The following is a 14,287-nucleotide window of genomic DNA, read 5'->3' as shown; positions in this document are numbered from 1 at the left end:
GGTGGGTATGTGGGTTTCGTCCCTCACGTCTAACCGGGGCGCGATGCCCGTGTCTGGCGTGACCCACGGGGACGTGGGCTCCTAAGGGGGGTGGACTGTAATGCCCTGCTCTGCGTCATATGAGGCGAGGTGTGGGGGTTACTATTCTGGATGAAATACCACATCGGCCAGGGATGGGTCTTGGGTGCAGAATATAACATGCTGCAGACCTTAAACTATTGTCCAATCTTTTCTGGTATGGGCCAGGAGGGTTGGGAACTGCCAGGCTGGGTTTGGTATGGGCCAAGTTCAGTGGTTGGTGGGGAGATTGGGCTTTAGTGGGTCATGGCTTAGTTGGTGACATAGGTTGCCACAAGCGCCTATGTTAAAGGGTTGTGAGGTCGGGGGATCGATTCTCACAATCAACAACCTACCCGCTGTGATAACCTCAGGGGTGAGGGGTTGGAGGTAGCGGCCCATGGGCCCGGCTTGGAGATGGGCCGTTACACGTTTAATGACGATAGAGACTTTCAGCTGCAATATATCAAGGTTCGTATTATGATTTTCGTGGAGTACAAAATTTGCTTTCCACTCGATCCTTTCCTTTAGGAATTCTTCTGGGTTACCCAGCTGCACCCATTTCAGCTAAGTCAAAACTCTTTCAGCATCTTCGAAGCTATAATTAGTTAATTACTTGCCTGAATCAAAGATTATCGTCGGTGATATTATTTGTTGTGTGAGTTTTATAGGGCGGTACCACAATAAGAAAACAGCTTTTTTACGACGAAAGTTTCCGTCGCAAAACATCAAAATTCCGTCGTTAATATTTTTTGCGACTCAATTTTTTCTGCTGCAAAAATAATCGTCGCGAAACTTAGCAACGGGAAATTGCGACGGAAATTAACGACGGACTTTTAGCGAAAGGAATTATTTTGCAACGGCATTTATGACGGAATATTCCGTCACTAATTGATGAATAAAAAAAAAAATCGGAGTATTTACGACGGAATATTCCGTCGCTAATTTGCCACATATTTTGCGACTACATATTCCGTCGCAAAATATATTATTTTTTAAATTTTAAATTTTTTGTGAAGCAAAGTTACCACAACTTTTGCGACGGGATTTCCATAGCAAAATTTGTATTTTCTAAATTTATATTTATTTAAATAAATATATTTTATTTATACTATTTTTCATTTTATGTTTTATAATAATGATTTTTTAAATTCGATATTATTATAGTTCAACTATAATTATCAATTTAATAATTTCATTAAAAATATATTTAAAATGTGCAAGAAATAACATGTAATAAAATTTAATATTATACATAAGTGGTTCAGTATTTTTATGAAATACAATCTAATTTTCATCATAAAGGTGTCCACGTGAAGCACGATCATCTTCAGGGTTGTTTATGGGGAATCGCATATGCATCTGAGAAAATAATTGCTGCACCATTCGCTCATGATCCTGCATCCGTTGCAGCAAGTCATCGACCTCATCCAATAACTCAGAGTTCACCCGAGCAATGTGCTCCTCTAACTCTTGCTCCAACTCCGCCTGAGTATATAATCTAGAATGTTCACTGGAGTAAGATGAAGAACTAGGCATAAAGCTTGCCTCAGATCCAAGCTTGTAGATGCGATTTTTCTTATTCTTCCCACCAGTCGCCATAAGGAATAAAGGATCCTCGTCCAACGGTTCAAGAGGTGACTCACTAGTGAAGGAGACTGATCGCTGTGTCCGAATGTCCTCCTTCAGCTTGTTAAATTTTTCCTGTAAAAGAAGATACTAATGCTCATGAATACTTATAAGAATAAAACAACCAACAACACAATATATTGAAGGAAAAAAAGAGAGAATATATATCAACAAACTTTTCAACTAAGCTAAAATAAATATATCAACAAACTTTCTGTCGCAACCGGGGTCACGACGCAGACCGGCATTTGAGGATGAAAAATGTTTAGAGTCGCCACCAATTGATTTAAAGTGCAATTGGACACCAAAAAAAACTTGCGAACCAGAGAAAAGGGTACGGGGATCGATTGAGTGTGGGGAAGGTGTTGGGCACCCCACAACTCCCGTTTGAAAACGGTTACCCTAATTAATTTCATGGCTATCTTATGGATACTTGCTCTTTGCAAGATATAATTGTTAAAGTTTGAATTATTACTTTCAACACACTTATCAACTTATGATAGTGTTCGAAAAAAAAAGCTTGGAATATCACTATCAATTTATGATGGTTTTTACTTGGAAATGGGTTTGAAATAACACTATCAACTTATGATAGTTTTGGGAAAAGATTTGTAAAAATACTACCAACTTATGATAGCATTAAAAAAAAAATTGTAATATTACTAAAACTTATGATAGTTTTATTTGGAGCCACACTACCAACTTTTGGTAGATTTAATTTTAAACACCAACTTATGGTGTTAATGATAAAATGTCCTACCAACTTTTGGTAGGTTTAATTTTAAACACCAACTTATGGTGTTAAATGATAAAATGTCCTACCAACTTTTGGTAGGTTTAATTTTAAACACCAACTTATGGTGTTAAATGATAAAATGTCCTACCAACTTTTGGTAGGTTTAATTTTAGATACCAACTTATGGTTTATTCAATAGAATGCCCTACCAACTTTTGGTAGGTTAATTTTAAACACCAACTTATGGTGTAAATGATTATTTGAAAAAGTGTCATCTATTATTGCCAACTTTATGGCAAATTCATAAATGAAATCAAATAAGGTCCATAATTCAAATAAAGGGAACCAACTTATGATTTCCTTAATTGAAATGACCTATATTCAATTTTAAACTCATATACTTATAATAAAATAAATAAAAATCCAAATAATTAATGTCCAAGTTATACATGTTAATGGGGGTGATATATCCAACATAAGGGCCAAATATACATACTTAAACAAAGAATAAAGAATATCTTAAGCAAAATCCTAAAATTATTCAAGCTCTCCTTGATCCCGGCCCAAATGATGTTCAACTCAATCCAAACCCAACAAACAAACACAAAAATGGGGTCAATATGGGTATATAATATCAAACCAAACACATACTTAAAGATTTACATATACATATAAACATATATACAATATATGCATATACACATCCAAACCATGTATACATACACATACCATACACATATAAACATAAATCTCTAAACCAAAAAACCTATACAACTGATTCCTAATGTTGCCGGGTTTTGAATAAAAACATATATACAAAACATCAATTATACTCAAGCCGGACATCAAAATATACTCAAACAAACAACAAATATATTCAGTATATTAGCATGCCATATTGACTAATTATGAACGAGTCAAATCCGAATCCCATATTGCAAAACCAAGTCCAAATCCAGTACCAATACCACCGATTATCATTTTATATAGAACTTGAAAATTACAAGACCAAATCCGGCACAAAAACCAGCAAATCTATTACAACTAGCAGGGTAAAAACAAGGAATAACCTCAGTCAATCATCATCAACATCGAACAAAACAAAAAAACCCATGTCATGAACCAAATCTACGAGCAAAAGGTTTGAACAATAACGTAAACATATTGGCAACGAGTCCGAACAAACACATAGAATAAAACCCAATTTGAATCAAGGAATTTGAGTCCTTACCTTCTCAAGGAGACAAAGAAAACCAAACTTCTTCTTGTTTTTTTTTTTGCTCGGTTGCTCTCTCCAAATCTCCTCCTTTCTTCTTTTTCTCCCTTTTTTTTTGTTTTTCTTCTACCTTCTTTTCTCACGCCTCCCTCCTCTTTTTATTCTTCTTTTCTCCCCCTTTTTTCCTTTTCTTTCTCTTTTCCTTCCCCTTTTCACTTCCTTTTTTTTTTACCCTACTTTTGGCCACTTTATCTTTTCCTTCTTTTTTATTTTTTTTTATATATTTTTTTTTATATTTTTTATATGATATATATATTTTTTTAATATATTTGTTTTTATTATTATTATTTTTGTATTTTGTATTTTTTTGGCCGGACGAAAACCGGGTACTACAGCTGCCCCCCTTTGTATGTCTTTTATGAAATAAAAGGCAAACAAAGGCGTAGTCAACCGCGTTTCGTACGGGCCTGAAATGCGCGGGATCATTGTGGCCATTCCCGGCTTGGCCAAAAAGTTTGTGCAAGAAAATAAAGGGGCACGGGATCACAAGGCCATTCCCGGCTTGACCAATGTTTGTGCAAGAAAATAAAGGGGCACGGGATCACAAGGCCATTCCCGGCTTGGCCAATGTTGGTGCAAGAAAATAAGGGGCACGGGATCACAAGGCCATTCCCGGCTTGGCCAATGTTGGTGCAAGAAAATAAAGGGGCACGGGATCATTGTGGCCATTCCCGGCTTGGCCAATGTTTGTGCAAGAAAATAAAGGGGCACGGGATCACAAGGCCATTCCCGGCTTGGCCAATGTTTGTGCAAGAAAATAAAGGGGCACGGGATCATTGTGGCCATTCCCGGCTTGGCCAACTGTTTGTTTGAATTTTATGTAAGAAAATATCCATGAGTGTATGCATGTATGAAGAGAAATTGTATTTTATTTTTCTCATTTTGAAAATTCGACTTTGGTTAATTGTCGTCAGCACCATCACCCCTATCATCCTGCCATTATCCCTCATGAGAAGACTGCATCTTTTGATTTCATCTTGTCTTCAATATGCCATGTTACCCTTATTTTTGTATCTTTCATTCTCTTTTTGTCTGATCTTCCCATCGATTTACTGTTTACATCTGATTTCCATCAAATCCGACATACCTTTAATGCTAAACAAAATCTCCCTGGCCTCCACTAATGCCTTTTAACGTCATTTAATTTCTTTTAGCCTTCTTAGAGTTAAGAACACCACAATCTCTCCGGCTCCATCATGCCTTTTAACGTCATTTAATTTCCTTTAGCTCCTTTACAGCCAAGAACACCAAAATCTCTCTGGCTCCACCATGCCTTTTAGCGCTATTTAATTTCTTTTAGCTTCTTCACAGCCAAGAACACCAAAATCTTTCAAGTTCCTGTTAAGAACAATATCCTAATGCACTTGTCATAATTCTTTTATTACTTTACTCAATTTCCAATAAATTCAACAGCATGGCGATACTTGTACAATATGAGAATTTTACGCAAGCAATCAAAATTTTGATGAAAACAATCAATGAATTAGGAACTCAGAAATGAATGACCTCATAGCATTTTATTAAAATGAATAGATAACAAGAGAAACTGATGAGGTACATATATGATTCCAGAAGGTTAGAAACAAAGGAAATAGCAGAAATCTTTATAAGATATAAATGAAATAATTCCGATTCCGCACGAAACTGCCCCAGTTTTGTGTGCATCCACTTTGCAATTATTGAATCTGACTATTTCCATATGAAGCTTCTTCCCCACAAATTCATCATGTATATCTTTGATCATAACTAGTTCAACTGTATACAGCCCTGCTATCTTTTATTCACTGTATTTCCCCATATTCTTCCCAAATCCTCATGAAGGCCTTTGCCAATTCCCCTTAATTGCTTTCTCCATGCCTTTTTTGATCTCAATGTTACTTGAAGCTCCCAGGACGGATTTTCACTCTAGCAGAGACTTTCCTTTTTCCTTAATTTTTGCCTGAAGCACCCACAAGGGGTTTTCACTCCAGCAAGATTTTTGTTGCTCTAATTTTTGCCTAGATCGCCCTTTCGGGTTTTCAATCTAGCGAGCTTTTAATTCTAATTTTTTGCCTAGGTCGCCCTTTCGGGTTTTCCACCTAGCGAGATTTTTTTTTTTTTATGCTATGGGTAATACTTTTTGATGGCGTCTGCATTCACCGGATTAGGCAATTCTTCTCCATCCATTCTTGTCAAAATTAATGCCCCTCCTTCAAAAGATTTTTTCACCACATCTGGTCCTTCATAATTCGGTGTCCACTTCCCTCGGTGATCTTTTAGAGGTGGCAAAATCATCTTCAACACTAAATCTCCCTCCCTGAAACTACGAGGTCGGACTTTCTTATTATGTGCTTTCATCAATCTTCTTTGATACAATTGCCCTTTACAAATTGCTCTTAATCTTCGTTCTTCTATCAAATTCAACTGCTCATATCTCGTTCGAGTCCATTCTGATTCTTCCAAACCTGCCTCCAGAACTACTCGAAGGGATGGAATCTCCACTTCGATAGGCAAAACTGCTTCCATACCATACACCAAAGAGAAAGGAGTCTCCCCGGTAGATGTGCGTATTGATGTCCGATAACCATATAGAGCAAAAGGGAGCTTCTCATGCCAATCTTTGTAATTCTCTGTCATCTTCCTGATGATCTTCTTGATATTCTTATTCGCCGCCTCAACAGCCCCGTTCATCTTCGGTCGGTATGGCGTCGAATTATGATGACGAATTTTGAACTGGTCACAAAAACCCTTCACCATTTTGCTATTGAAATTCGTGCCATTATCAGTAATAATTCTTTCCGGGACTCCATATCGACAAACAATCTTTTTCCTCAAAAACTGAACAACCACGCTACTCGTCACATTAGAATATGAAGCAGCCTCCACCCATTTGGTAAAATAATCAATAGCAACCAAAATGAAACGATGCCCATTAGAAGCCTTTGGCTCAATTGAACCGATGACATCTAATCCCCACATAGAGAAAGGCCATGGTGACGTCAACACATGTAATGGATTAACGGGAACATGTGTCCTGTCTGCATAAATCTGGCACTTGTGGCATCTATTTGCATAACTCATACAATCCCTCTCCATGGTTAACCAATAATACCCTGCACGTATAATCTTCCTTGCCATTGCATATCCACTAGAATGAGTTCCACATATCCCTTCATGAATTTCCTCCATGATTTGCTTAGCCTCAGCAATATCAACACATCGTAAGAAAACTATCCCATCATTCCTTTTATAAAGAACATTTCCACTCAAGAAGAAAGATCCCGCCAATCTCCTGATGGTACGCTTATCATTTTCTGATGCCCCTGATGGATATTCTTTCTTCTCAATGTACTGTTGAATATCATGATACCATGGTTTACCATCAGGCTCTCCCTCCAAATTTGAACAGTAACCTCGAACTTCTCGTTTCTCGATTTTAATCACCTGCACTTCCCCTTTTGGGTCTACATCAAACATTGCCGCCAAAGTTGCCAGAGCATCTGCTATTTGATTTTCTCCCCTTGGGATATAATCCAACTCCACCCAATCAAAAAACTTGATTAATTTTTTGATATGCTGGTAGTATGGAATAAGCTTGTCATCTTTGGTTTCCCATTCGTCATTCAATTGCCTAGTCACCAACTGTGAATCACCATAGACCTGTAGCCTCCTAATCCCCATATCAATAGCAGCTTGAATTCCCATCGTACATGCTTCATACTCGGCCACATTGTTGGTACATTCGAAATACAACTTAGCTGTAAACGGTATAACATTCTCTTCAGGTGATATTAACACTGCACCAATTCCGCATCCTATGATATTAGAAGCGCCATCAAACAACATAGTCCATTTTGCCAAATTCTTTTGATTCTCTTCTTCTATCGACACAGTCATGACATCAATATCTGGAAATTTCAAATCCATAGTTTGAGTATCATCAATCGCTCCCTCTGCCAAATAATCTGTTATTGCACTCCCTTTGGTTGCCTTCTGTGTGACATATAAAATATCATATTCTGATAATAACATTTGCCATTTAGCTATCCTCCCTGAAAGAGAAGGTTTCTCAAAAATATACTTGATAGGATCCATCCTGGAAATCAACCATGTAGTGTGATATAGCATGTACTGTCTAAGTCGATGCGCAGCCCAAACCAACGAGCAACAACTCTTCTCTAACATCGAATAATTTGCTTCACAACTGGTAAACTTCTTGCTTAAGTAATAAATGGCATGCTCTATCCTTCCTGATGAGTCATGTTGTCCGAGCACACATCCCATCGAGCTATATGAGATGGTCAAATAGAGAATAAGCGGCCTGCCAGCCACGGGAGGCATCAACACTGGAGGACTTTTCAAGTATTGCTTGATCTTTTCGAACGCTACCTGACAATCTTCATTCCACTCAGTAGAGTTACTTTTACGCAACAATTTAAAAATAGGTTCACAAGTAGCCGTCAACTGTGAAATGAATCTGGCAATGTAATTCAATCTTCCCAAGAAACCCCTAACTTCCTTTTCCGTCCGAGGGGGTGGCATCTCCAAGATCGCCTTCACTTTATCAGGATCTACTTCAATTCCTTTCCTGCTTACAATGAAACCTAACAACTTCCCCGAGGTTGCCCCAAATGTGCACTTAGCTGGATTCAACTTCAATTGATGCTTCCTTAATCGATCAAACAACTTCTGGAGATTCACAATATGGTCTTCACCTTCTTTGGATTTTGCTATCATATCATCGACATATACTTCCACTTCTCTATGCATCATATCATGAAACAAAGTGACCATGGCCCTTTGATAAGTGGCACCGGCATTCTTCAGACCAAAAGGCATGACTTTATAACAGAAAGTTCCCCATAGCGTAATAAAAGTTGTTTTCTCGCGATCTTCTGGTGCCATCTTGATCTGATTGTAACCCGAAAATCCATCCATGAAAGAGAAGGTAGAATGTCTGGCTGTATTATCCACTAAAACATCAATGTGAGGAAGAGGGAAGTTATCCTTCGAGCTTGCGCGATTAAGGTCTCTATAGTCGACACACATCCGAACTTTGCCATCTTTTTTGGGGACAGGTACAATATTCGCCACCCATTTTGGATATCGAGCCACTGCCAAGAAACCAGCATCAAACTGCTTCTTCACTTCATCTCTTATCTTCAACAACATGTCTACTTTCATTCTCCTCAATTTTTGTTTCACAGGGGTACATTCTGGAATTAATGGCAACTTATGAACAACAATGTTTGTATCAAGATCCGGCATGTCCTGATAAGACCATGCAAAGACATCCTGGTAACTATGCAATAAATCTATCAACTTCTTTTTGCTTTCTCCTTCAAAGGCAGCTCCTACCTTGACTTCCTTTTTCTCCGTTTCAGTTCCCAATTCACGACTTCAGTTAACTCTTGATGCGGCTGTATTATTTTCTTTTCTTGATTGACTTGTCTTAACATCTCAGGAAAAATCTCAATTTCTTCGTCTATTTCATAGTCAGATTCAACATTGCTAATGGGTGCATCAAAATCTGGGTCATTAAGTTCGTCCTCTTTATTATCATCATTTTCAATCCTGTTAAAGAAATGAATGAAAGTGGTTTTTAAGAATGGAGAATAACACTTGAATAGAAATGAAGAAACATGAATATGGATGACTATCAGGAGATTTTCATTTCATGGAAAAGGAAATATGAACAAAGATAGAACATGCAATCGCCATACTATAAAATCTATTGAAAGCAAAGTAAAGCACTCATTACAAAAGACCCAAACGAAGGCCGTGAGCTAGGCCCACGATGGTAGTGCACTCGGGATTACTCTTGCAGGTTCTTGAGAGATACTGGGAGCTCCAAACTGGTCCAGTTGCTAAGTTTGAAATTTGAAGGACGCGAGATGACAAAGCAAGGTCTAGCAGCTGAACTCTGTTCCTCTTCCATCACAGCAACTTGGAACTTTTCAAACTGATCACATATATTTACCAAAATTGCCCTAGTTACACCAGTCTAGTTTTGAAATGACAGTTTTCCAAAAACTGCCCCAATGTCAGTCAAACTTATCTTGTTTTGCATCCCTCCATACACAAAACTGTCATAAAGCCAGGGAATCGGTTTCTTTTCAACTTCCAATTCCTTTCCTTCCAGACGGGCAAGCCTCTTCGCCTGTTTTTCTGCTTGCACACGATTCCTGTCAACCCTAGTTGGCTTATAACCCAAACCCCAGCGTTCTGAATGTTTCACCATTTCTACTGGCTTCTTAATTCCCTGTCGATTCTTACCGAGTCCTTCTCCTGGGCGAAACCCCTTTTTCAACATAAATTTTGCTACATTCTTCGTAACCTTTGATATTTGTGGCTTTAGGGGAGAAAGTCCTTCCTTCCCATAGCTAGCACTAGCAATTTCAAAAGATTGGAATGAACTCTGAATCCCCTCTGTCGGAGCATCAATAGGAGAACTATTAGACAAGCTGGCAACCATCCATTCTGACTGACCCTTTACTATGTAAACCCTTCCATTATAAACAAATTTGAGCATTTGGTGCAACGATGATGGAACAGCTCCCGCAGTGTGAATCCAAGGGCGTCCCAACAGGCAACTATAGGTTGGTGAGATATCCATTACCACAAACGGCACATTGAACGTTACACTTGCAACCTGTAAAGGTATTTCAATTTCTCCCATAATCTCTCTACGTGTTCCGTCGAATGCTCTCACTACCATTGGTACTTGTCTTAGATAAGATCTGTCAATTGGCAGCTTCTCAAAAGTCTCCTTTGGTAAAATATTGAGGGATGACCCATTGTCCACCAGGATACTTGCTAATTCCTTTCCACGGCACATGGCTGAAATATGCAAAGCTTTGTTGTGCCCCATCCCTTCAGGCGGAATATCATCTTCAGTAAAGGACAACAAATGGGAGGCCAACACATTTCCTACAATGCCATTGAAAGAGTCTGTAGGAATCTTGTCTGATACATATGCATGGTTTAACATTCTCATCAAGACTTGTCGATGTGGTTCAGAACTCATTATCAACTCCAAGATCGAAATCTTTGCAGGGGTTTTCTTCAATTGATCCACCACCATGTACTCACTCTGCCTAATAATTTTCAGGAACTCCTGAACTTCCACATCAGTTACAACTTTCTTTTTCTCTTCTGGGCGTACAAAAAGACCTTCTTCTGGAATAAAACCTGACTTTTCCACTTCAGGTATTGCTTTCCCTTTCCTTTTACGCTCTGCTTCAAGGTCCACCATTAGATTCCCTTCTGTCTCATTTCTCGTGTAACATCTCCCACTTCGGGTAACTCCACCAACGCCAGAAATATTATCTACCACTTCTCCTTGCTTTCCACTAGCTCCTGCTTCATAATTCCATGGCACAACCTTATCATTATTGTACAAAGGATCTATCCTCGGAATCACACTCACTGGCTTGTCCTCTATAGAGTATTGCAAAACAAAAGGTTTCACGCAATTCGGCCTTGGTCCTTGATAGTAACCTCCTAGGACATTGACTTCATTTGATTGACCTTTCACCTCAAACTTTATTATCTTCAAATCCATCAACTGTTGTACCTTCTCCCGAAAGCCACAACAATTCTCAATAGCATGTCCCCTTTGTCCTCTATGGAACTCACAAATATTCATGTCATCAAAAAGTCCACGTTGAACGGGTGTATCCACTGCCACTTCCTCAACTAATCCTTCTTTCCTCAACACCAAAAACAACTGGCCCAACGGCATTGCAATCTCTGATACCCATCTTTTTGTAGCACAAACTTCTTCAATGGCATTCACCCCCTCCTTCTCATGATTAGGCAATGGATTGTTGTTGACATTTGGTTTATTGATTGCACTAAGATCCAGCCATTTCGCTTCAATCATCCCCTGGACTATCCTTTTGAATTGTAAACAACCTTCAGTTGAGTGCCCGGGTGTTCCTCCATGATATAAGCATGTGGCATTAGGATCATACCAATGAGGATATGGAGGTTGGTGGACCCGTCCCGGAACAGGAGCCACTGCTCCTTGCGCTTGAAGTTTCGTGAAACATTCAACATAGGTTATGGGCAAAGGATCGAAATGCTCAACGGATCTTCTGGGTCTTTGGTTTTGGAAATTTGGACGAGGGTTTTGGTAAGTGTTTGGGCTTTGAAAATTTTGGTAAGTGTTTGGGCTTTGAAAGTTTTGGTAAGTGTTTGGATTTTGGAAGTTTTGGTAAGTGTTTGGGTTTTGCGAGTATTGATTGGGTGATGGTGCATTGAATCGGGGTGGATAAGGATTTTGGGTGTGATTATGATTATAGTAGGCTCCCGGGCTTGACATCCTTGGGGCATTGCTTCTTGGGCGATAATCTGAAGTAGGCACACCATAAACAGCTGGATTTGAATCAAAATTCACAGAATGCACTTCAGTCCTTTTGCCTTTACTCACCTTAGCTGGATCTGGTTTATCAAGGGTGGGATAATGCAGAGTACCTCTCTTCATGCATCGTTCAACTCGCTCCCCCGCTTGTATCATATCAGCTAAGTTACTATGACCGCCTCCCGCCAGATTAGAAGTATAAGGCTCTTGGAGAGCATCAATGAAAGCGTTCAACAAATCCTTTTCTGAAAGGGGTGGAATTATTTGGGCTGCCAAATCCCTCCATCGATGGGCAAATTCCCTAAAGCTTTCCCCATTCTTCATTGTTGTGTTTTGCAAATCGTAAATGGTAGGGATCTTCTCTTCATTATGCTTATACTGCTTCATAAACATTTCAGCCAAATCCTCCCACGAGGCTACAGACGAAGGATTAAGGGTATTGAACCACCTTTGAGCTGCCCCAGTCAGACTATCTTGGAAATAATGCATCAACACTTTCTCATCACTTGCATATGGCTGCATACGTCGACAATACATTGTTAAATGATCCAATGGAACTCCAGTGCCGTCAAACAAACTGAATTTTGGTAGTACAAAATCATGCGGAATATTCAGATTCTTCACAAGGCACAAATTGGCCGGATTCAGCATCCCTGAAACATTAACACCCTCCATGGCTCTTAATCTCTTTTCCAACTTCTTAATGGCATCCATTGAGTTATTTTCTTCATTCTGAACTCTCTCATTCACTACTCTGGCGGTTACAGCTCCTGCAATATTAGCATCAACTGGGAAGGGATTATCATGCACATGGGTCTCAACTGGATGAATATATGTTGGATTCTGAGTGGTTGCCTGTTGGGAAACATACTGATGCTGATGCAAACCAGGCAAAGGCTGATTACGAATAGGAGTAAACCCGGGTGGGTAAGTTGGTTTTTCCTGGTGCAGATGATTCTCAGGAATCTCTAGTGTTTCAGAATTTTCAGCTACTCCCTTTCCTTTCATCAGCAAGGCCATATTCTTCATCAATAAGGCCATCTGTTCTTTGATTTCAGCTATATCCTGATTCTGATTATGCTCACCCATTTCCTGCTCCATGTTCTCAATAATTCTTGATTGTAGGCGAGTCTGATAGGGGTGACGATGTTGCTTCTTGAAAGCTATGATTAATGATGCACTAAAATCCCCTAGTTTGAAAAAAAGTAACAAGGTTAGTTTTCTTGTTTTGTTATTTTTCTTATGCATGATTGTGTGTGAATCCTATATAGTCATTGCAATTTAAAAAGACAATAAAAACAAAACATCATTTCATTAAAACGACTTTTACTTTTACATGATAGTCCAATAAAATTAATCCCTAGTTTGGAAACCCTCCATGCTGGAGCACTCCAATTATCTCTAGGTCCTTGCGAAGATTGGCCAAGAATTGTAGGACTTTCCCGAATTCTGGCCCCTGAAGCACTTCAGTTTGGCTCAACTTTGCAGCTTCTTCCTCAAAAGCAATAGCCCATGCAGACAACTTTGTCACTTGGCACATTGCTATCCCAATCTGACGGGTAAGTGTAGATCGTGCCTCACGATTCTCTACAAGTCCATCAAGTAATGCCTCATTCTCATCTGCTAGCCTGACCATCTCAGTCCGGCTATGGTTTAGCAACTCTTAATGTAACGCTCTTAGCCGCTTAATTTCTTCATTCGTTCTTCTCATGGCTACTTCCATTGTGACATTTGCTCGCTCAATTCTTTGGAGTTCAAATTGCATTTGTATGTTGTTTTGTTCCAACTGCTTCCTCTTTTTACTCACCCTTTCTAGTTCTTTCATTTCCTCCATCTCTTGTATCTTTGCTTGAGAGAGCTCTTCTTGTGTTAGCTCATACTTCCTTTTATAGCTTTCGGCTTCTTGAGTCATCCTCAGTAACGCTTCTTCTAAATTCTGAATCTTTTTCACAGTTAAGTCCTCGACTTCTTCAGTGTCAGGCCCTTTCCTTCTGTGACCCGTATGCTTATTTCCTTGAAACCTCAATTCATTTTCCCCTGCTATATTCTGAGGTACCCTTGCTCTTTCCTTATGGGTATTTCCTCCTTGGATATGATCTTCAGAAATAGTTTTGCCCCTCTTCTCATGCCATTTAAAGTAAATTAGGGTACCATCTGATGTGTGTTTGCCTCGATTCGTAATCTTGAGATTTTTCCATGCTTGAAGTATCTTTCGTACCCTAGGTACAATCAACTCCAAATCTTC

General features: G+C 39.1%; 1 pseudogene; it reads right to left on the bottom strand.

Annotated features, from left to right (window-relative positions):
• Positions 1-1,344: 1,344 nt before the first annotated feature.
• Positions 1,345-10,797, bottom strand: LOC119995599 (annotated as a pseudogene).
• Positions 10,798-14,287: the final 3,490 nt, after the last annotated feature.

The sequence above is a fragment of the Tripterygium wilfordii genome, chromosome 1, assembly GCF_013401445.1.
Source record: "Tripterygium wilfordii isolate XIE 37 chromosome 1, ASM1340144v1, whole genome shotgun sequence".
Taxonomy (NCBI): domain Eukaryota; kingdom Viridiplantae; phylum Streptophyta; class Magnoliopsida; order Celastrales; family Celastraceae; genus Tripterygium; species Tripterygium wilfordii.
The sequence above is the reverse complement of the archived record's forward strand: the minus strand, read 5'-3'. Positions and strand labels throughout refer to the sequence as shown.